This window comes from Schistocerca serialis, chromosome 8 (assembly GCF_023864345.2).
Source record: "Schistocerca serialis cubense isolate TAMUIC-IGC-003099 chromosome 8, iqSchSeri2.2, whole genome shotgun sequence".
NCBI lineage: Eukaryota > Metazoa > Arthropoda > Insecta > Orthoptera > Acrididae > Schistocerca > Schistocerca serialis.
The window spans coordinates 497,370,003-497,395,491 of NC_064645.1; the positions used below are offsets into that span (position 1 = coordinate 497,370,003).

A 25,489-nucleotide genomic window follows, 5' to 3' on the forward strand; every position below is an offset into this window, starting at 1 on the left:
GGCGAACGGTTCTCTTTTTATTCCTTTTTACTCTTTAGATTGACAACATGATGCGTTCTCAGCCTTAAGTTAAGACAATTTTATAATAATGTGATGATGATGATGATGATGATATGTGGAATCGCTCGACAGCAGGGTCCTGGTCCTACTATCTGTACTGAAATGTTATGAGTGTGTGTAAACTTTGTAAGATATACATCAAAGCGACATTTAAGACACATTTTAAAGAGTCACCTAAACCATACACGCCAACATAATGAAAGTCAACAAAAATATTATCACAGGTACACGAGGCTTCGCTTTAGAGATTAAGGTAAAAAAAGCCTGTTCCGTCTTTATTTTAGCCATCTTTTCGTAGTCTCATCAGCGCTTCTACCGCATCGTTTGCATGTTACAACTTGATTTGTATCTATTCTCAGTCCAACTTTCATTACGTTTTGGTTCTCATTTCGGACAAATTTTTTTTATCAATCCTTCATACCGTTATTTGCTATTTGGTCATCAAAAACATATGCTCCACTCTTTAAAAAAATTCGTCTCGACTGACTTTTCTTGCCTACATTGTTTCAACATAGTCCACGATTTACAGTCGTATGGCCATATTTGATTATCTTTGCTTTGTAGAATTTTGTTGCTAAATGCTCTGTTTACCGTGTCGCGTAAAGGTACGTTTACACTGGGATACATGTATCGCGACATGTATGAGCGACATGTCAATTTCACATGTCGCAATATATCACCTCATACAAAAATTCACGGAACTTGTATGCGGACCCTCCAGCTCATACATGTCGCGTATACATTTTGTATATCGCTTTTTGACCATATACGCGACATGTATGAGCGACATTTGAAGAACTCGCGCATGCGCAGTACTATCATTTCCTGTCGTCTTGTCACCTGCCGCTTATTTTGACGATTAGCGCATGCGTAGTACCAGGCTCTCTGGCGGCTGTTTGAGTTTTGGAGGTGCCGACTATCGTTTCGACGTTAATGTATCTGCATAGAACATCAAAAAGTGCCGTATGCAACATTATTCTTCGTGTTTGCGAGGCCATTGTGCAAGTTTTATTCCAAGACGTGAAGGTAAAAGTTTTATATATATAACGGTATGTAATACATTCTACAATTTTTTGATGCATCTGGCACGTATATCAATTTTTTGCTATTATTCCGGCGGCCTCGCGTGATAATGTTGACAACGGATGCCGACAATCGTGTGTGAGACGTTGGCATTAGCAATCGTGCGACAATGCAAATGTTTTGTAATGAAATCTTCGTTTCAAGAGGAATTCCCAGTGGCCAAAAAACGGAGTGTTACTGCCAACTGATCCTCTGGTGGAATCGCTTCCCGAAAGTTTGTGTTGGTTTTGGACACAAGAGGAGCCACAAGTGATAACAAACCGCGGAAATCCTCCATACTCATCCTAACATAATTTCTAAAATATGCGCCATCCTTTAGCGTTAATTCGCGAGAAACTCTCCCTGCCACCATCTACGCTTCCTCCGCCTTTTCTTCCTATCATCTTCCAAAAAAGCAAGTGTACCAGCACATAAAAATGTGAAATCTTCCAAATCGTCGTCGAAAGCTATCGCACAGTGATACATATCAATCAGTGTAAACGCACGCTCATACATGTATGAGGTTGATACTTGTCAACTCATACAAGTCGCGATACATGTCGCAAAGTCGCATATACATGTATCTCATACATGTGCCGATACAAATGGCAGTGTAAACGCACCTTAACGTCTACTTAACGTCGTTTGCTGTTAACCTTTTTTGTGATCGCTGAGGACATCACACTCAAGAAGAAGAACTACATGATACTTGTTCTAAAAATTGTTTTTGACATATCACTGATCGTGCTGGATATTTTTCTATAAAGGCTATAAATTTTTGTTTTCTACGGCTATAATATAATATGGTTTTTGGCTTTATCTGTATACCGATTATTGCTTACTTTCAACCATCCGTTTTTTTGTCAATGAAGTAGTTTTAATTGGTCATGCCCAAACAATATACTCGTAATACGTACAGGCTCGGCAAGAATTGTAACTATGTACATTATTCTCGACAGATGTTACTAGATTTTAAATTTTAAGGCATCAGTTTTTATTCAGACGTCTCTTCTGCTGCCACACATTTCGTAAGGGGGTATGCGAAATACACTACCCGTCATTAAAATTTCAGGATTAGGACGGACAAATAATAACCAAATTTCACTTACTGTTCATATACAGTGTGGTAGGAAGGATAATGGTAAATACAAACGCGCAATTTAGCACACACAGCTGTCACCTCTAGCAGCAAAAATAGCTCTAACCCGACTGGGCGTCGAGCCGAACCTGGGTTAGATGACAGACGTCGGTAGGTCATTCCTTGCTTCTTTAACCCTATGCCACAGTACGTCGATCGTAATGGATAGCGGTGGTGTGCTAGTCACTCAGCAACTAATAGCCTGATGTTTCTATTGGGGGCGATGTTTGGTACACGTACAGGACAGAGGGACACTCTTAACACCCTCCGTATCAAGACAGGTCTCGTGTTATCTCGTCAGATGATAATATCATGGAGACCCTGAGGACAGTGTATAACCAACAGTCTCAACACACTAAAATTAGTAGCTATGCGAATGTCAATCATGTTGTGGATCCAAAGCAAGGCGTCCAGCGATTGATATTTTCAAATTCAAGGTTTATCCAGCATTTCAAGACATTTTATTCTCAGTTACCTTTTACTTGAATCAGAGACAAACACCCTTTCTCCAAACTTCAAATTGATAATTATTAGAACACGCATAATTAATTACGTATTAATTATTTATTAGTACAAATCAAAGATACGAACTAAAATATTTTTAAAATATTAAATACTATATTTTGATTTACAGACAATAAACAATACAAAAATAAAAAATACAAATTCTGTTTTACAAACATATATACATTGTACCTTGTCGATTCAAGAGAACGAAGTCATGATAAAAATGAATAAATCTTTTATTTAAATTTTCTATCTATTCTTTGAGGATTCACTCTAGACATATGTGCTCTTTTTGTTTCTAATTATCTGATTACAGCTTGCACTCGTTTGTTCCTTTTCTCTTTCACCTTCTTCACTTTATGTTTCACATCGACTTTGTTCAAAGAATGTGCATTGAGAAAACAGTGTACAAGATTTTTGTCGATGTTGAAATCGTCAACTCCATTTGCGTCCTGCATTGCGTCATGCAAGTATCTTTGAGCAATAAGTCTCTCTTCTGTTTAATTTTCATCTGTAAGTTCGGAGCTTACAGAAAAGCCTACATTTTAGAAAATGGTGAATATTTACTTAATACCGATAAAAAAAAATGTCGTGTGGCTAGGGCCTCCCGTCGGGTAGACCGTTCGCCTGGTGCAGGTCTTTCGATTTGACGCCACTTCGGCGACCTGCGCGTCGATGGGGATGAAATGATGATGATTAGGACAACACAACACCCAGTCCCTGAGCGGAGAAAATCTCCGACCCAGCCGGGAATCGAACCCGGGCCCTTAGGATTGACAGTCTGTCACGCTGACCACTCAGCAATGCTGTAACATGAGGCAATTACAAATGTCTAAAATTCATTCGTCTCCTTCGGTAACTGTGTTGCAACAATATTACTACAGGTTTTTGCACTCCGCTCGACGAAATGGCCGAGCAAGCATTCACAAGCTACAAATCTATGAACATCAGATAGCTAATCATCCCACGGTAAAACCGACGGCTAGCTTTAACTACTTCGTTCATAATATTATGTCAGTCTGCCACGTCGAGCACTCGTTCAGCCCCATAGATCTGTTCGATACATATTGGTACAATAATTACTCTTTGTAACTATGATGTCTTGTTTTCGACTGCTGCCAACTATAACGATCTAAGAGTTGATATAGTAAGCGTTACAGCATTACATAATTTTGAACATTGTAGTAAACTGAGTATGTACTTCTCTATACAACGCTTTTACAAAACTTATTACTTCCGTGTTTTTTTTTTTGCATAGTAGCTGATCTGTACTTTATGCTAGACCTCGAGGCAATTAACTCTCCCGTCTCTCCCCACATCTCACACGGTAGCACCAATCCGCTTCCTCGGATCCCCGCCTCATGCGACAGCTCGACGAGTATAAAACACTTACGAATCATTGAGAAATATTTGACAACCAACGGATATTATGCGTACAACATTAGATTCCCCTTTGAATATTCTAATCTATTTGAAATATCAGACAGTTTAAACTGATAATATATCAATATGGGCAGGGTACCGAAGAAATTAAAAAAAATTGAGGTTTTAAATTAAATTCAAGGGTTTTTCCCGATTTATCCCAGATTATGAAATTTTCCGGCTTTTTCCAGCTTTTCATGCTTTCAAGGTCGGCTGGACACCCTGCAAAGGCACCCCAAACCGTTCAATGGAATACTGAGCCCGTATGATGAAAAATGCAATATGGAAATGGCCTTCTCTGGGCCTCCACGCACGGATATGTACAGCCTTATATTGTACGCACAACCGTGACTGAAAAAAATGTGGTGACCCTCCAATGGCATGTGCGTCAAGGGGAACTGCAATTGCAGCAATGCTGACAATCCACAGTGTTCCAGACATCATTGCACAGTCTATGTCGAGACTTGTTTTGCTGCAGGCAGGATAATTTCCTGGTTAAAGGTATGTCACAGAGCTACATGATCCTGCCTGACCGAGTGACAAACGAGTCTGTACTCTCTCAAGCGCTAGTCACTCTGGGTCACCGATATCCTGCGTGGCATAAGTATGGCCCTGCTGAATCCGAGCTTCCATATCCCCATGCCAGTCGTGAGATCCCGAAGAACGTGACCAGCAGTATCACGGTACAATAAAATCGCAGTCTCGATGGGCCACGACCCTGATGCTGTCAAATTCCACCACGTGCTGGAAGACGATCCTGCTTTCACGAAACGTAACACGATCTTCTCACAAACAACCAGCATTCATATGCAATTTCTAGGTTAGAAACCAGCATTGCAGCCGTTCCTTCTATACAGAATTTAGATGGCGTTATTCCCGCCTACTTCGTGTAGTTGCACTGAAATGCTTACCATTTGCATATTTCAAGCGCATAGGACACTAAGGCAATTTGAAGGTTTCTGCATGCTGCCACGGAATAGGGAGTATACAAAAGGGAACTTCGGCTGGAATTCATGCGCCAAAATTTAGTGCGCATCCGTTGAGTCTGTCATATTGAAACAGAGTAAATAGCTGTGTTTGAAGCCAGCCAAAGATGAACAGATACTTTTTGTTTATTTTACTAATTGTGTATTTCAGCTGATGGGCTTACCTACAGGTAAACAATTGTTTGATATACTGCAGAAGTTAGAAATATAGTAAGAGAGAAGATCACACAGGAAAGTAACGAGTGGTTTCTAGGAGGTGGCTGATAGCGGTACATGACAAAAATGAGTTTCCGATTTTCTTACTGTGAACAATAAAAGCTCATTACATTGTAAAAACCTTTAAAAAATTGAAAACGTGTTTTGCTTTTGCGCTTTTTCTACACTATTGTATACAATACTTCTCAGTCGATTCTGAGGGAAGTAACTGCCACACAAAATTAATGTGTTTCGTATCCTGTATCACGGTTTGATTATGAAGTGCCGTCTTTCTCAATATTGGGCCTAGGTACTGTGATAATTTCCTAGTACTCGGTAGCGTAAAATTCTAAGGGTTTGCAGTGGAAACTGTGGTCGCTGTCTACTTTATGTTAGATTCATTTTAGGCTATACATTGCTGTGTACGAAATGGAGCCAACATATTGTTTTAGAGTTGTAACTAAAGCCGTATTTTGCTACAGTATGGAGAAAATAAAAATTAAAGTATTTCACAAGAACGCGCTGCCCAAGTGCGCCACGTGCAATTAAGCTGCAGCTCAGTCGAGAGCAGTTTGTGCCGCTACACGCACTTTCCTCCCATTAACGGTCGCTATTTACCGTTCTACTTACTGCCGGAAGAAAATGATGATATTCTGCACGAACAGTTACAAGATCAAAATGCTCAAACACATCTTGTATTTAGGATAAAGCTTGACAACAGTTTCTTCACGACTTAAATTAATGATTCACAATGCGTTACAGTCAACTTACAGAACTGGGCCTAATTAAAAACATTTGTAGAAATTAAATTTTAATGCAGCCTACTGTCTTCATTTAGAGTGATACCAATACAGTGAGTTAGGTTGAAAACAGGAATAAAAATTCCAATACCGGTACAAACACCAACACCTGTACAGTGTCTCACAACAGCTGTTTCGCTGTTTCTGGTGAAAGTGACGTTGATGTATCAGCGAACAGCGCCAGAAAATAAAAAATTAAGTAATACAAACCTGCTGCAAGGAAAAAACCGATATTTACAAAACAAAGTAGCTTCATTATCAACTGAAGCTAATAGCAGTTAACTGCTTGCACACGTGAGCAGTAATGAATCCGAAAGCTCATGTGGTAAGTTTTTAACAACAGATTTATCACAACTTGTTGCAGTAGCGCTTCCATCAGTAAAAGTTTCCATTAGTCGGTTAGATTAGTTGTCTCGTAATAATGTTCATTTCGAGCCGTAGTTGTAAGCAGCTATCGTTTCTACATAGCGTCGAGCGCAACGCTTTACTTCATACAAATCAAAGGAGCCGCCCTCTCCTTTCCTTTTCGTAAACACACTATCCTGTGATCCTGATTTCATGGTGCTGCAATTTTAATGGTAAGCAATGCATCATGGCATTTTTAACCGTCCTCAATTCAACTTCTGGCTGTTCAATTATTTTTCTAACAGGACACGACATGTCATCTAAGTAATGAAACCATTTGTAAAATGACGTCATAATCATCGTTGTTAGGTACCATGTGTGGGTAAGCCGTCTTTGAGCAGCTGCGAATTTCTGATAATTGAGCCCTCGTCACTCTAGATAAGTGTTCAGAAGTCCGCACCATGTATCGGTTACGTGTCGCGGCTTTCAACAGTGGACTGTGGAACATCCTCACACCTATAAAGCGGGTTCCGGACGTCCGCACAGTACAGACTTACCAACGTGTGCCAATTCTCGTCAGCACGACAGCCTGATCTCGAAGCCGATTACCTACCATAATCCAAAACTGGCGGGTCCGTGCAGTGTGTTACTGAGCAGACTGGACTCACAACAAAGCAACCATTATCGCATGCTATGTACCGCAAGGTGCCGTCAGAAAGTTTTCAGTAAAGTTGTACATGACGCGATATATGGTTCTAAATGTCATCTGGCTGTAAGCCCTGCCCCAGACGTACAGTGGATGAACTTAAATTACACAGATTACTACAGTTATCGTTACATAAACTCATTTGCATAAAACAGTGGAATTCTTCAATGGTGAAGTTGAAAATTTATGCCGGATCAGGATTCGAACCTGGGTCTCTTGCTCATTAGGCAGATGCTCTGACCACTAAGCCATCCGGGAACTGCGATCATCACCGCTGCACGAACTACACCAGCACGCCTCCCGTAGACCCAAATTCTCAACATGTCCACACACTAAATCCATTATATCGGACATACCCGAAAGAACAGACGCCACATATATTAAAACAATATTCGGTGTGTGTGACATACGTGTTGTTGGAAAAGGTTAACAGCAGGGAAAACTTTATGCAGCATTATGAACCTGCCATAATCTCCTACAAAAATTCATAAATATAATTCTTTATTGCATGCAGCTTCCAAATCAGTAGCAGGGGACTCTACGACAAATGCAGTGAAAGAAGCTGTGAATTCAAATTAAGAGTGATATTAGGAATGTACTGGAGACACTTAAGTTCAATAAAACTTCAAACTCAATTTCCCGTAACTTATTTTTTCTAGCCTAATGTACCTCTTCTCTGAAACCATTTACCCCAGAACAATGAAATTTTAACAGTCTACTGTCTTAGTACAAGTGCACGAACTGATTTTATTAGTTTTCTAGTTTAATTATAAAAGAATCTATGGACTTTTAAAAAAAGAATGCCTGAGACGGGTGAATAAATCATCATCATCATCATCATCATCATCATCATCATCATCATCATCATCATCTCAGCCTTTTCCCACGTCATGTTGGGTCGGCGTTGCTTTGCTGGATCCTTCTCTTCCATAAATGCCTACCCACTGCTGCTTCTCTGAGCCATCCTTCCTCCCGTAGGTCCCCTAGTACGTTTTTTCATCTCAGTTTCGGTCTTCCTCTTCTCCTTGATCCTTCGATTTTTAGGGTTTCAACTCTTCTCCCCACGCAGTACTCCCGTCTTCTCTGCACATGTCCTACCATCTTAGCATACTCTCTTGTATCTTCTTCCCTATGGGCCCAACTTTCACTGTATTTTTCAAAATTACAATTTTAATGTATTAGACCTTAAAAATTGTCAGCTTGTTAGCAAACAGAATAAATGCACGTGAAAAAACGTCAGTGTTATGTTGCTAATACTTCTTCAGAAGAGGCACAATGTAAAACAGTCAATTTAATATCATGGAGATAGATGGTACCCTCTGCCCTTAACAGATCGGTGAACATGAAAAATGATCCGCCCCTTCTCCCACCGTTCGATGGTGCTCTACTTAGGCAACTCATAGGTGATTTCCGTTGGCCAGAGAAAACGGATATTAATGCATAAATAGACAGATTAATTTTATCGACCTTTTTTTAACGAATCAAGCAATAGGCCCGTGATTACTTTAGTTGAAATCCTGATTACATATGCAGTATGAATCTGCGATTGGAAACATGATTATTACGCAATCAAACTCAGTCTGTGTGTGTGGGACGTGACTGCACAACATCGAGCGAGGTGGCGCTGTGGTTAGCACAGTGGACTCGCATTCGGAGGGACAACGGTACAAATCCTCGTCCGGCCATCCAGATTTTGGTTTCGGTGATTTCCGTTAACAGCTCCAGGCAAATGGCGAGATGGTTCCTTTGGAACGGACACGGCCGATTTCCTAACCAATCATTCCTTAATCCAACCTTGGGCTCTATCTCTAATGACCTCGCTGTTGACGGGACGTTGAACTCTTAATCTTCCTTCCTTCTTTGACTGCTGGTTATAAGTCAGAGAAAAGTCTCAGAGTTACACATTTGAATTTGTGATTCATTTACATCCCCAGAAACATAGCAGTGCGTGTGTATTTTATTGTTCGTATAAACACTTTTTTGCAGAGAGAGCAACTGAGTTGCTTGTAGTGATTTTTGTGACAATTTAATCATAATCTAATTGAGTGAAGCGTATGTTGATATTTCATTCGTTGCCTTTTCAGTAAGAGACCGGTGCTACTTTTTGTTCCTATGCTTGTATCATCTGCAAAAGGGCAAACTTTTCTTCTTCTGACAATGAAAGTGGAAGATCAATGTATAAGATAAAAACTACGAACCTTCGGTGTGTACTGTCAGTTACTTGTTCCATATGTCAAAGTCACGATAAACTTATGATGTGGAACGTGTCAACAGAACAAACATGGAACACATCTATACAACCAAATAAAGAAACAAAATAATATCTACACGGCTGCAAGCATTTACAGTTTTTTATAACTTTTTCAATTAGATATAATCGTTCACATTTGATTAAAGGCCTTAGACAAGAAAACAAAACATTTAGATTGTTAATAGTTTCTGATTTATAGATTATAGTATATCCTGTAACGACAAAGACACCCTGATCATTTGACTGCCATTTTTGAAATCCACACAATTGAGTAGTCATGTTTTCTGTATCAGTCGACAAGGCGAACCGTGGACCCGGTCGCAATGTACATTAACGTGGTCACGTACCTAACAATAACTACCGCCACGTTTCGTTCAGATTAGTGCGCGATGTTATCCCTTAGAGCAGGGGTCTCCAAACTTTTTAGTCCGCGGCCCACATTGACTCCTCCACGAAGTCATAAGGGCCAAGATCTACTTAGTGGGATTAAAGCACTCCATGATCACCATAATGTAAGACTAAAGGAAAGATGAAATCGCAAAAATGTAAGGTTGTGGGAATAGCTAGCATTGAAACGAACTACGATTTTCATTTAATTACATAATTTTGATTGGTGGACGTACCTGACCGAAATTCTGGTGTATTTTATTCTGGCGAATTTCGCCTAGAAAAAAGTATGTCACTGCACATTCTTCACGAAAGCGTCCTGCAAAGTTAACGAAATCTCAAAATCATTGTTAACAACACTATTACTGCAAGACGTAACAGAGGTGGAGTACGTCAACGCATTGTTATTGCAAGCGACGCAACAATAAGTTTAGTTATGTAGTCTTGTAGCGAGTAGCAGTGCCAGAGCTCTGTTCTGTTGCGTGATTGTGTCTATGTTGCGAGTGTCTCACGAGTTTTTTAGTGTTTTATTCGCTGCAATAGTAGGTGAGACGACGAAGTGTGGGACAATTCAAAGTTTGAATTCGAAGAGACAAGGAAAATATGAAAATCGAAATGCGTATAGCACGACTTGAGTATTTTTTCACTGTATTTTTTAGTGGAACTACAGTGTAATTGTGAGTACTTAATTTAGTAATTAAAGTACCTTAAAAATAAATTCATTGCATTTTGTTTAGGCAGACTACTCCCTAGTTTTATTAGTATTAAATACCACAATTTTATTTTCAGGTTACAATTTTTTGTGAAGTTTGTACAAATATGGAAAAGAAACGAAAGGTTGACAGTTAATGTAGAATTTTTAAAGAGCAGTGGGGATCTCAATATTTCGTTGTGGAGTCAAGCAACAAACCAATGTCTTATTTCTGCAATGAAGCAAGATCAGTCTCCAAAGAATACAACATAAAGCGACTTGCCATATTATACTGCAGTGCTGGATTTGCTGCGGTAAAGTTCTGACCCGTTTTTTTGAGCTCCGAACAGTAATTGAAATTTTTTTGAAAGATAGGAATCGCCCTCTGTCTGAGTTGCGGAACGGTGAGTGGTTATGGAACTAGCATTTTATACAGACCTAACATATAAATGACAATTTAAAATTGCAAGGTAAAAACCAGTTTCTGCCTGATTTATACGCATGTTAAGTCCTTTGTTTCAATCTCCGATGAACAAAGTATGCTTCACGCATTTTAATACATGCCAAACATTCAGTCAGCGAACTGAGAGTCAGTTTCCTGTAACTTTCGCAATTGAAGCTTTGGGTGCTTTAAAAACTAATTTTGAATCACGTTTTTCAGATATCGATACAAATTCAAACGATATCAAGATATTTCAAAATTCCTTTGACGTCGATATAGAAGCGTAACCCGCAGAACTTCAGTTTGAAATTATTGATTTGCAATGTAGCGACTTACTTACATAAATTTGCCCGTGGCTTTTTTTTCCGCTTTTGGCACTACTTATTTGTGTGAAAAACTTTCTCCAAAATGAAACATACAAAAAGTATTTACAGATCAAAATTAAGTGATGAGCATTTGAAGTCTCTGATGATTATCTCTACCAGTAAACTTGATCCACAACTGGAGGTAATTATGAAAGAACACTTACAGCTACATAAAAGTTACTAATTATCACTAAGATGTTAAATTTCTTTACGTGAATACTCTAACACTGTGTGTTTTCAAGATATAAATTAATTGCAGTCATTTTTATACATGAGTTACAACTAAAATATCCAATATCATTGTGCACACTAGGTATTGTATTTTCTTTAAATTGCCTTTACATAAAAATATTTTATACGATTTACTTGCTATATGTATATTACAACGTAATCAAAAGAAAGTGAAACCTCGCTTAAGAAGCATCTTCCATAATGATTGATTACTAAGGCTAGTCGCCGAAGTGGCGTCCATTTGAAAGACTTGCACCAGACTCGTGAGTAGAATAAAATGCAAAGAATTTTTTTACTTAAAATGTTTTCGGCAAAATACTCTGTTAACCTTTTTTTTAACTATCGCACAGAGAATGGTCTGTTTATTTTGGATAGCCACAAGTTTAACCATAACCTTCCGCTTTGTAAAGATAAGGCTCCAACAATGCCGCGGTGTATTGGTCGCGATATGCCTCGAAACTCAGTTGTTGGCAGGATAGGTACCACCTCAAATATTTGGCGGGCCGGATACCGGCGATGACCGGCAGCTAACGCGGGCCGGTTTCTGCCCGCGGTCAGTAGTTTGGAGACACCTGCCTTAGAGCAAGCTGTTAAGAGTCATCCACGGTTCTCGCTGATCACACAAATCTGTTGTTACAATTACGTGGGAATGAAAAACAGAAAAAGGTAGTACCTCCAGCAAGGCTCGATCCAGAGACCTCGCGCTTATGAAACTAAGAGCTCAACCTCTCGGCTGCGGATCCCATGAATCCCATGAACACTACTGTCCACACACAGCATACAAGTGCCACACACAGCATACAAGTGCGCCTGAAAGTTTCAAACCACATTTTCTCGAAAAAGTTTGAGAGTTGCGTCTTACTATTTACATATGCTTAAGTCCAAGTAGTGCCCTACACACCCTGACAATATGAATCACATCTGTGAGGGGAAGTTCGTACGGTCCTCTCGTCAGAAGGATTCTGTTATGACCCTCAAGGAAGAAGATGCAAAGAGCACATGATTAATAATCAGTTGTCAATACGAATAAAGTTGTTATTAGGCAGCAATTTCTGCAATATTATGAGCAATCAAAAGAATAACCAAATCTGCGAAAACTTCCCAGCTTTTGCCAGACGGAACTTCAGGTGAATGCCAACAACGAAACGCTCAGAAAAATTATGGGATTTTATTTTAAGAGGTGTCAAAACAAACAATCCCTGAGTGGGTGAGAGAATTTAAAAGAAGTTATTCAACACTGTATTCTTACGAAAAAATGAGGCATTAAAGTTGCCCCTGCATAACTCACGGAAAGAGGTGGCGCAGTGATCAGCACACTGGACTCGCATTCGGGAGGACTACAGTTCAAACCCGCGTCTGGCCATCCTGATCGCTTCATGCAAATGCCTGGATGGTTCCTTTAAAACAGGGCACGGCCGACCTCGTTCCCCATCCTTCCCTAATCCGTCTCTAATGACATCGTTGTCGACGGGACGCTAAACTCTAATCTCCTCCGCCTCATCCTCCGTGCATTACTCAGACGCAAGATTGATTAATATACGCTATAAATGTTAAGGTGATAGTGCGCGAGAAACATTGCCAAACGAAAGTGGATTCGGCTTCTTTCTGAAAATAGTTAAGCACCATTTTCGATTACGTGCTGAATCGTACACTGCTCTGCAAAACAAAGACCAGCTAACTGAAGTCACACACTAACTATTGGGTGAGAACAAGTGCGGGAGCATGTTGCCAGACGTCTCCAAGTCGCACAGAAAGCTGGGCGTCACATGGCGTGAGGTCGGTGTGACTACAGCGCTAAGTGGCGCTGGCCTCGCAACGCGAGGCAGTTGGAGGAACGGGAAAAGACAGTGTGAGTCAATCAGCAAGCAGCTGCGGTGTTCATAACAGCTTGGCTCGGAGGCAACATTTGGAGGGAGAATCATCGGGAACCTGGAAGAATGTCGAAGCGTGATGATTGTAAACCAGGAATTTAGTATTGCTCACGGCCCACGGGGTTGTTCCCGCGCATGAAAGAGATTCCGAACCACGCCTGCTGCCCGATGGACAGGTGGTGGTGGTGGTGGTGGTGGTGGTGGTGGTGGTGGTGGTCGTCTACCACGGTCAACTGTATCAGCAGATGACCGCTACTTCGTGCAACAGGCAAGAAAGGACCCACGTCAAACAGCGGTGCAACTGGCGGACATGTAAAAGAATGCATGTGAACGAGCTTCCTTGTCTCGTAAAAAAACGTGGCGAGTACTACTGACTGTCCTCAGCTATCAGAATAACCAGACAAGTTTTACGAATACATGAGATGACGGGAGAAACTGGAGGTAATTCCCTGGTGACCTTCAAGAGCAAGTTATAAACACACTGTTTCGCAGTATTTATTTTAACTTGTGCAGACGTACGTCAATTAACATTGAATGACAGTCATTTAGCACTCGAGTGAAAGACAAGCATAAAGATTGGCATAAGACACTCTGAAAACAAAACACATAAAAGTGGAAATACGTACTGTACACAACATTACAAGCCATTTCAAATTAACAGAATCACCATCCTATTGCCATAAAATGCCAGTAAGCAGTAACAATTTGTAGACAACTAATGACAACCTACGGCAAAAAAATTCGGAGTTGTTGCGGTCTTCAGTCCAGAGACTGGTGTGATGCAGCTCTCCATGCTACTCTATCCTGTGCAAGCTGCTTCATCTCCCAGTGCCTACTGCAACCTACATCCTTCTGAATTTGTTTGGTATATTCATCTCTTGGTCTCCCTCTACGACTATTAACCTCCACGTTGCCCTCCAATACTAAATTGCTGATCCTTGATGCCTCAGAATATGCCCTACCAACCGGTCCCTTCTTCCAGTCAAGTTGTGCCACAAATTTCTGTTCTCTCCAATTCTATTCAATACCTCAATAGTTATGTGATCTACCCATCTAATCTTCAGCATTCTTCTGTAGCACCACATTTCGAAAGCTTCTATTCTCTGCTTGTCTAAACTATTTATAGTCCACGTTTCACTTCCATACATGGCTACACTCCATGCAAATACTTTCAGAAACGACTTCCTGATACTTAGATCTATACTGGATGTTAACAAATTTCTCTTCTTCAGAAACGCTCTCCTTGCCATTGCCAGTCTACATTTTATATCCTCTCTACTTCGACCACCATCAGTTATTTTGCTCCCCAAATAGCAAAACTCCTTTACTACTTCAAGTGTCTCATTTCCTAATCTAATTACCTCAGCATCACCCGACTTAATTAGACTACATTCCATTATCCTCGTTTTGCTTTTGTTGATGTGCATCTTATATCCTCCTTTCACGATACTGTCCATTCCGTTCAGCTGCTCTTCCAGGTCCTTTGCTGTCTCTGACAGAATTACAATGTTATCGGCGAACCTCAAAGTTTGGTACAGTAGCTATAAGCATATAGAAGACGCCACCCTATTCACTTGAACTTTCATTTTTTGAGGTTGTAATCTATGCCTAAAATTTCTAATAAAGTTTTTGCCTATTTGTGGTTTCGAATAAATCTGCGATTTTAGTCCATAGATTCCGAACTATATCCCGATTATGATGTTTTCATCCTCAGGATGCCACAAACTCTCTCTTTCTTGGACTAAACTAATCAGTTCCTCATGCTCCATATTTCGTGTGCGAGAACGTTGTTCTATTTGACCGAAGAAAACAAACTTATTTCAATTTCACCGATTGTCGTCCGAAGTATGTACGTTCGGGCGATAAAATCGGCTACAGTGTGACCGCGCACTTCGTGGTGTACTGATTTGAAAAGATCGGCCGTCTCCGGCCGATGATGGCCAGCGTGGGAATCCACCTATATCGGGGCACTGTGACCGCAACCTTACGTTCCAAAGTGGCAGGGCGACTGCCAAGTGGGGGTGGTCTCTTTGTCCCATCACTGGTATGTTGTATACCGTTGACACCTGTACGCAAGGGCGGCTACACGGTTTTTTTCTGGAGGGAGGGGCACAAGGATCAGAAGGGATACATCTAAAAATATGCCAAAGTCTCCAGCAGAGGCATACAAAAGGGCAACAGTGCTGCGAAATATTAGAGTCTTGTGCCAGTTGTGCACATTTCCTGTAACAAACAGCACTGGGGAGAGATCCTTGTCAACCTTTTGTAGGTAACACAGGGGGGCAACTTTTACTGCATAACATCTAATGATGACTGTAATAAATTTTATTGCAGTCATCATTAGACGTGATGAAGTGAAAGTTTCACCTTGTTTTCCTACAAAAGTTTGATAAAGATCTCTCTCCAGTGCAGTCTGGTACAGAAAATGTGCACAACTGACAAGAATAATATTTGGCAGCACTGTTGCTCTTTTATGTGCCTCCACTGGAGACTTCAGCATATTTTTGTCCATTTGTTGCCAATTTTGTAGCTATCCCTTCAAAGCTACAAAACAAGGGAGATCGTCTTTGTATGCCTCAAGACGACTCTACAAAACGAGCTCCATATGTTTATCACTACAGTTCTGCGACAGCAATTTTTGTAGCTGTCAGATTCTTCGTAGCTGAGTTTTAGGGAACCTTAATGACATTTCATTTAACAAATAAATGAGAGATGGTATAAACACTGACAAGCGGTTATGCTCTTCTGCAGACTGTGTCTGAAAATTGGGCCTGCTGGTTTGACAGTTGCTGGCCTAAGGACTGTGATTTCTGTGTCAGTCTCATCTGATAGACTTTCAGCCCAATTGAAAATTATTTTAATGCATCTACATCAATTTCGCGTTCCTTTTGGAGGTTTTTATGGATGTGTTGACAAGCTTTATTGCTGAAAATATCAGTTTCGGTCCCCTGTAACGACTGAGATAAACGAAAAGTTACTCCCAAAACGTCAGCGAGGATGACAAACCTCACTATGAATTGCGACGAGATTATAGCTTGGAGCACAGAAAATGCAGATGTAGCACGTTCGTCTCGTTTATCAGCCATTTTTTTGAGGAATAAGAGGGAGACATGGGAAGTAGTCTACATATGTCAAAATCACCTCATGTCTTTCCATCCATCTTGGCTCTCGCATTTTTTTTACTATATTTTGTTTTTCCATGGGGAGATGAATTTGACTTTCTTCTTTGAAGACTGCATCCTTCCATCTGACACACAGAAAAGTTGCTGAAATAACTTCCACAGCATTTCTTAGGCTAGGTACACTGCAATCAATACTGTTGGCTCAGTTAAGTCGGTGGCTTACACAATGAGCATAAAACGCTACAGGTTGAATATTGGATCTGCACACTTGGACACACTTTATTTTACCATTCTTACTGGCCTCTCCATGGTATGCTTGTCCCCGACATAGTGAAACGTCTAGGTTCAGGTGTTCCTATTCCTGCACTCTATTGTGAATTATGTTTTCACCTGTAAGATCCACAATCAGGACAAACTTGATGAAATAATCTTTATTTCATTGGTATCCACATCGAAATAGCGAATACAAATGGACAATTACTCACTAAGAGAAATATATGTAGTATCATCAGCTATTATACAAAAATATTTACTTTTTTAATTTTGGCTACTGCTTTGTCTTATCAATTGGCCACAGCTCTCAGTTAACTGATTTTGCGTCGATTTGCTAATGCAGGAATTAGAAAGCATTTTTAGCACACGTTTTCACGTTGTCGAATAGTATCTCATCTCCAGCAGCTATTCGGAACTTCAACAAAGCTCTGAAATTGCTTTCTCCAGGAGAACTTTCCCATTCCGAATCACCGTCATCCCTGTGTCCTCTTAATGCAGTGTTTTACGTTCCTCATAACACAATTATTTTTATAATGCGCATACATCTTTTATGATTCTCTTCTATAACCTGCTCTCGTGGGATCTCATTTGGACAAAAATATCCGTAGGCTTCCCTCCATCATAATCAGAAAGTTGTGAGACACTATCATATTAAATTGGTGGTTTTGGTATTCTCGTGGTGTGAGAATTTCTACGGCTTTCTTATATAATTTCCGGTTTTGCCACTAACTTTCCGAGTTTCACATCATTTATGCGCGGCTCACGCCGTCCAAAAATAATGCACACCTTGCATGATCCGCCACCGGCAATTTTCCTATACTAGCCATACAAGCAATGCGCTACCTGATCAGTGTGGTACTTATTTTCATGTCGTATGAAAATATAAATATCAAATATATCTACAGAAATCAGCGAGAACATATGTTTCTCTCTTATGTTTCACCCACGATCACCAGAAGACAAAAGCGGTGAGAGTGAACCGTACAAGATAAACATATGCTCTAGCGGACTTTGTTGTAGATCTTTTTGAGATCGCTGTTATCGCCTGCGCAACCTATTGCAAAAGGAGTCAATTGCCGACAAATTTTCTGCTGCCTTGATTCATTACTATCGGCTACCGTCACCTCTGCCTACTAATTTTACTTTTTACGTAGCCTATATCCACAATTCCAGTCCCAAAGAAAGCTGGTGTTGACAGATGTGAAAATTACCGAACGATCAGTTTAATAAGTCACAGCTGCAAAATACTAAAGCGAATTCTTTACTGACGAATGGATACTGATAGAAGCCGACCTCGGTGAAGATCAGTTTTGATTCCGTAGAAATGTTGGAACACGTGAGGCACTACAGACCCTACGACTTATCTTAGAAGAAAGATTAAGGAAAGGCAAACCTACGTTCCTAGCATTTGTAGACTTAGAGAAAGCTTTTTGACAATGTTGACTGGAATGTTCTCTTTCAAATTCTGAAGGTGGCAGGGGTAAAATACCGGGAGCGAAAGGCTATTTATAATTTGTACAGAAGGCAGATGGCAGTTATAAGAGTCGAGGGGTATGAAAGGGAAGCAGTGGTTGGCAAGGGAGTGAGACAGGGTTGTAGCCTATCCCCGGTGGTGTTCTATCTGTATACTGAGCAAGCAATAAAGGAAACAAAAGAAAAGTTCGGAGTAGGTATTAAAATCCATGGAGAAGAAATAAAAACTTTGAGGTTCGGCGATGACATTGTAATTCTGCCAGAGACAGCAAAGGACTTGGAAGAGCAGTTGAACGGAATGGACAGTGTCTTGAAAGGAGGGTATAAGATGAACATCAACAAAAGCAAAACAAGGATAATGGAATGTAGTCTAAGTCGGGTGATGCTGAGGGAATTAGATTAGGAAATGAGACACTTGAAGTAGTAAAGGAGTTTTGCTATTTGGGGAGCAAAATAACTGATGATGGTCGAAGTAGAGAGGATATAAAATGTAGACTGGCAATGGCAAGGAAAGCGTTTCTGAAGAAGAAAAATTTGTTAACATCGAGTATAGATTTAAACGTCAGGAAGTCGTTTCTGAAAATATTTGTATGGAGTGTAGCCATGTATGGAAGTGAAACGTGGACAATAAATAGTTTGGACAAGAAGAGAATAGAAGCTTTCGAAATGTGGTGCTACAGAAGAATGCTGAAGATTAGATGGGTAGATCACATAACTAATGAGGAAGTATTGAATAGGATTGGGGAGAAGAGAAGTTTGTGGCACAACTTGACCAGAAGAAGAGATCGGTTGGTAGGACATGTTCTGGGGCATCAAGGGATCACCAATTTAGTATTGGAGGGCAGCGTGGAGGGTAAAAATCGTAGAGGGAGACCAAGAGATGAATACACTAAGCAGATTCAGAAAAATGTAGGCTGCAGTAGGTACTGGGAGATGAAGAAGCTGCATCAAACCAGCCTCAGGACTGAAGACCACAACAACAAATCCACAACAAACTTCATTAAATTAGATTCAGTTGTTTAGCCGTGAAAAGGTGACTATGGATTACTCACTATGCCTTTCAACAAGAAGTGATACACCATGACTGAAATACGATGTTTCCTGATGCAAAAATAACACCAAACGGACACAAGGTACTATTTACCAGCAAGAAGACTTCGGCAAAATGTCAAGGAGTATAGAACAACAAATGTACTGACTGTAAGAAGCCTGACGTCGATGCAAAATCGAAACGTGTAGCTTTAAATAAAGCTATTTATAGTAACTGGTGGCAGTACTATTTCTTTCTATCTAGGAAAAGAATTCAGAGAGATCACATATTTACCGGAAATATCCGAATGTGTGAGGAGAGAACCCTAAAAATTTACAAATGTTTCACAAAGTAAAAGATTTAACTTTACTTGCATACCGAGTAATACCTACACAATAGCAAGTTCATCTACTATGCAATCACGGAAAGACAAAACGAAGTCATGTTTATTGCCCTCTCATCGAAAATTCTCGCAAAAAAACAAGAAGCAATGAAATAAAGGCATAAGAAGTCATAGTTACGTTCCGTTAATTCCAGTCTTTCTGCAATTTTTAAACACTCACAATTACATGCTGCCCGTAAGTAAAAATTGTATGCCGAGACACTCACACTCATCTCTCTCTCTCTCTCTCTCTCTCTCTCTCTCTCTCTCTCTCTCTCTCTCTCTGTGTGTGTGTGTGTGTGTGTGTGTGTGTGTGTGTCCGCCTCCGTGCGCAGCGGTAGCGTTACTGCCTACCACGCAAGGGAGCCCGGGTTCGATTCCCGGCAGGGGACTGTGTGTTGTGTGTTCATTGTCATCAACACTGACACGCAAGTCGCCGAAGTGGCATCGACTAAAAAGACTGGCAATATGGCGGCCGAACCCCGAAGGTGATATCCTGGCCAATAAATGCAATAGATCATTTCTTTTCATTTTCTCTCTCTCTCCCTAACTGTCGGAGTGAGGGGGTGAGGGAGGGGGGTAGGATGGGGGGGGGGGTGGAGAAACGTGCCCCTGCACCCCGCCCCACCACACCCCAAAATCTGTCCCTGCCTGTACGTCGGAGGCATAGCAGAGAGCATAGGGGCTGAACCAACAAAGAGAGGTGTCACATTCTCTTCTCAGATGCCAGCAGATTCAGTATGAGCAAAGATTCTGGATGTACCCTGGTATGGCGAGAGGTAGGAGCACGTAATGCACTTAACAACATCGTCGAACATGAACGTTTTGGTGGTCCAGTTGATTCGATGTGTAGAGGGGTAATACTACATGGGCTTACTGACCTCCAAATCTTTGAACACGGAACACCCATCGGCCAACGCTATTGTGACACAGTATTTCCCCCATGTGTGACTTCAGGTATCCATCCAGCACCGACTTCATTGTTATGGATGATAACGTGCGAACGCACCGAACTGTGCAGTTGGAGAAGCTCTTGGAAGGAGAAGATATTCATCGAATGGAATCACCTGCACGTTCCCCATGTTTAAATCCTATAGCGCATGTGTGGGATGCGTTAGGGAGACGAAATAGAGCTCTTCCCCACATGCGCCAACGACCTTCCTGCATAGCGATAAATTCTTCTGGGTATTATGCCGCGTCATTGCTATAAACTAACAACAATAATAAACTAAAACCGACGTTTCGGCCGAATTGCAACGGCCTTCCTCTGTCGTTGCAATTCGGCCGAAACGTCGGTTTTAGTTTATTATTGTTAGCTTTTAGCAATGACGCGGCATAATACCCAGAAGAATTTTAATCACTATGGCACCGGCCGCGGAAGCCTACGTTTTTAGACCTTCCAGCAGTTGTCAACCGCGATGGAGGAGGAATAGAACGCCCTACCATGAGAACCCATCACATTCTGGCCAGCATGGGAGCTCATTCCACAGCATGCACTGTAGGCCGTGGTGATTACCCAACCGTGTCCCGCCTTTTGTATTCACGTGAAAAGGTTTCCACCGAAATTACGGCCGCGCGAGGGGAATTAACAGACTTTGGACGCGAAATCGTTAGGGAATTCAATATTCCGAGAACCACAGTGTCAACAGCGCGCCGAGAATAGCACATTTCAGGCATTAACTCTCACCTAGGACATCGCAGGGGCCGGCCTTCACTTAACGACCGAGAGCAATGCCATCTGCTTTGCGTTGTCAGTGCTAACAGACAAGCAACACTGGGTAAAATAACCGCTGAAATCAATGTAGGACGTACGTCAAACATATCAGGTGGGACAGAGCGGCGAAATTTGGTGTTAACTGACTACGGTAGCGGACGACCGGCGCGAGTGCCTTTGAACAGCACAACATCGCCTGCGTTAACTCTCCGGGCTCGTGACCATATTGGTTGGATTCTAGAGGACTGGAAAACCGTGGCCTAGTCAGATCAATCCCGACTTCAGTTGGTAAGAGCTGATGGTGGAGTTAGAGGGTGGCGCAACCCCACAATACCATGGGCCAGTCATCAGGAAGGCCCTGCACAAGCTGATACTATTCAGCTCCGTAATGATGTGGGCTGTGTTTCCATGGAAAGGACTGGATCCTCTCGTCCAACTGAACCGATCAATGACTTGAAATGGTTACGTTAGGCTATCTGGAGACTACTTGCAGCCATTCCTGTTCCCAAAAAACGATAGAATTTTTAAATATGACAATGCACCACGTCACCAGACCCAACAATTGTTGGCGACTGGTTTGAAGAACACTGGGGACAATTCGAGAGAATGATGTGCCACCAACATCGCCCGACATGAACTCCATCGACCATTTATGGGACATAATCGAGATGTCAGTTCCACCACAAAATCCTGGACTGTAACACTTTCGTAATTACGTACGGCTAAAGAGCAGTATTTCTGCAGGGGGCTTCCAAAGACTTGTCAAGCCCATGGCACGTCTAGTTGCTGCACTATTCCGGACAAAAGGTGGCGTTCCAACACGATATTAGGAGGAATCCCACGACTTTTTTCACCTCTGTGTAATGTAGCCTTTCTGCATTCCCTCGAGGTATGTTACTCGGCAGTGACACATCATGCGAAAGTTACTTTCGTCCTTAAGCTTTGCACACCAGTGTACAAAAATTGCTTCTATATGCAATGAAACTTTTCCGCAATATGAGCAAATATATTAAAATCCGCCATACGTTGAAACTGCACTACTGGCAATCTTGATCTTCACCTTTTGTAAATTGCAGAACTAGAGCTAGATCAGGTTTAGCCCCCATTGTGTACAGCACTCTTGTGAAACTTGAGTATTCTCGAGGAAAGAGAAAAAAAAAGTTTCGTTTGAAAAGTACCTTCACTCAATACCTTCGTAGACAACTTTGCGGTTATCAACAAGACAGAAAAGGGTTCTGAGCACTGTGAGACTTAGCATCTGAGGTCATCGGTCCCCTAGAACTTAGAACTACTTAAACCTAACCTAACTAACCTAAGGACATCACACACATTCATGCCCAAGGCAGGATTCGAACCTGCGACCGTAGCGGTCGCGCGGTTCCAGACTGAAGCGCCTAGAACCGCTCGGCCACACCGGCCGGCAACAAGACAGAAAAATATGCAAAGCCTGAGAACATTACAACTTTCTGGAAACTTGTTTGGATATGACTGGCCGTCCACGACAGCGGTTCAACATTGCAAGAAACTTATTATTTTGTTGTACATTGTATTACACATTATACCTTTTGACACACATGCGTGTCTGACACTGCTAACGATCCACAGCTGCTCCTTAAATATTACAAAATTTTATTAGCAAATTGCCAATCCAAACTGACTTCAGATGCACTACTCATTAATGACACATGAAAATTTGTGCAAGACCAGAATTCTAACCCCCCGACTTGCCGCTTATCGCGAGCTATGGCCTTAACCAATTCACTTATCCATGGAAGCCTCCCCGACAGTCCCAAACTTCCCTATGCCAGACACGCCCCATCTTAAAACAAAGATCACAATGTCCCTCACTATTGCGAGAATCACAATAACGTGTTTGTGAGCATTAGATGACGTGGACAAGTGTGGCATATGGAGGCTTGGGTCGACCCAGGAAGTGTGCACTGATAGCCGAAGTGGTTGAGGCGACTGCTAGCGATAACCAGGAATCCGGGTTCGAGTCCCGATCCAATACAAATTTTCATGTGTCGCTAGTAAATAGTACAGCTCAAGCAGTAAGGCTTCGTGATTTGCGAATAAAATTTCGTAGTTACTGCAAGGAACATCGTGTGTCACGTTTTCAAGGACGGGTTATTGAAAACTAATAGTACGAGGGTAATCCCAAAAGTAAGGTCTATTTTTTGTAAGTACATAGACCTGTTTATTTCTACAATGGTTTATATCAGTTTACAGCTTGAACATTTAGCTATTTTTCGACATAATTGACGAGGTGAAAAAAGAGGTTCATAACTTTCTGAACAGCATGGCGGCGAGCTGGTACGACATGGGCATACAAAAACTGCCACAGCGTCTACAAAAATACATCGACAGAAAAGGTGATTATGTCGAAAAATAGCTAAATGTTCAAGCTGTAAACTGATGTAAGCTTATTAAAAAAAATAGGACACCTTAGTTTTGGGATTACCCTCGTATAAGACCTCAAGGAGAGTGAACTATAAGTGTTCTTGCAGTATAAATGGGTGACTGAGTCAAACAATTCGATCGCAGTACCAACCTATACCCAATGGCTCTAGTCTGACACCTTACTGTATTTCATGTATTTCAAGGGCGCGGACTAAGTGTTTTGAAAGTAATGCAGCGTCATACAACTAGGTTATATCATTATATAATCACATGGCGTAAAATGTATATTTGTTTTCCTCTCTTTGCAGCGACTTATTCGTAGCACAAACTGTACGCAAAAGGAGTACATAAGAAAACTCCGCAAATGATGATTTTATTTCTTTACTAGTGATTACAACCTTCCAGTCGGTGGTTTCTGGAACTGCAGACAATATGCTGACTTGTTCAAAAAACATGCTAACTTATCACGTTCCATGCTGCGGGAAGTACACAGAACATTCACGTGGAGCAAAACTTTCAAACATCAGTACAGTGAGAACAAACAAGGCTTCCTTTAAAACGCGAACGCTATGACCGACTGCTTTCACTGGATGTTTCTCGTGCAGTCCGCTAGAAGAGCAACAAATATCTGTGTACAGACACAACAACTTGAGATAAAGTTTCCAAACGTAATCAACAAATCCGAAGCGAAAGATCTTACGAACATATAGCGGATAAGAGTACAGGAAAGAGGAGGCAGTCACAATAAATACCTCTGCCTCGACTTGCCACATTGCATACATTGGCGCTCTCCCATTCACAGAAGTTAAGCAACGTCCGGCCCGGGTTGCACAGAATAAGCATACAGGAAATGCAATTAAATTACAGGCAGGAAGAGCTGAAATGACCTTACCATTTGTTTACAATGAAAAATACATTTATACTAGATGCTGAAAATGACACCCTGGAACATCAGCACACAGCTGAGCACTTCTAAGCATATTCAGATACGCCCAGCGTACTGTTCGAATATCGATGGCGGCAACTTCTCGGCTTACGTTGTCTTCCAGTTCCTATATTGTAATAGATCTACTGCAGCCAAACTGGCCATTTAGTGCGTGAATTTCAGGAATTAATCTCTATTCATTATTATTATTATTCTTAGTCACTACAGAATTTCACCAGCGATTCTGTTCTCATCCTACAGATCAACACATGATGTGTCACACACTGGTCACCACAGCACCTCGCACATACACAGCTCGTGCTGGGCTCGTGAAAACTCTGGGTGTTGCACAGTTGGTGGTGAAATCCATGCAGCACGGAGAGTCTTATCACTTCGTGGCGCAGTTCGTATCCTCCCTGCGTCCATTCACGGTTTGTCATGTCGTCTGTAACATAGAAATCCTTCCATATCTTGCGGTTCTTCTCATGTAGTTCCGTCAATAAATATTGGTAGGCTGTCGTCACTGGTAGTAAGTACTTCAGTCGCAGCTCTTCTATGAAGAAGGGCTCTGTGGCCAATTCATACACAAGCTGCGAGTGTGTGTAACTGGAGAGACATAGCACCCTTTTTAATATTATTTAATAAAATTGCAGCCAAATAGCCATATACAGTTACTTTGCTTAAAATTTTGCATTTATATTTTACCTTTTT

The 25,489-nt window shown here is 41.3% G+C and overlaps 1 protein-coding gene and 1 non-coding gene across 8 annotated transcripts in view; both read right to left on the reverse strand.

The window, feature by feature from the left end:
- The window catches only part of LOC126416736 (dystrobrevin beta), a 604,481-nt gene that overhangs the window by 561,637 nt on the left and 17,355 nt on the right, over window positions 1-25,489 (reverse strand). The window lies entirely within an intron of this gene.
- Trnai-aau (transfer RNA isoleucine (anticodon AAU)) lies at window positions 7,408-7,479 on the reverse strand. Its single transcript has one exon. It is a non-coding gene; the product is annotated as a tRNA-Ile (tRNA).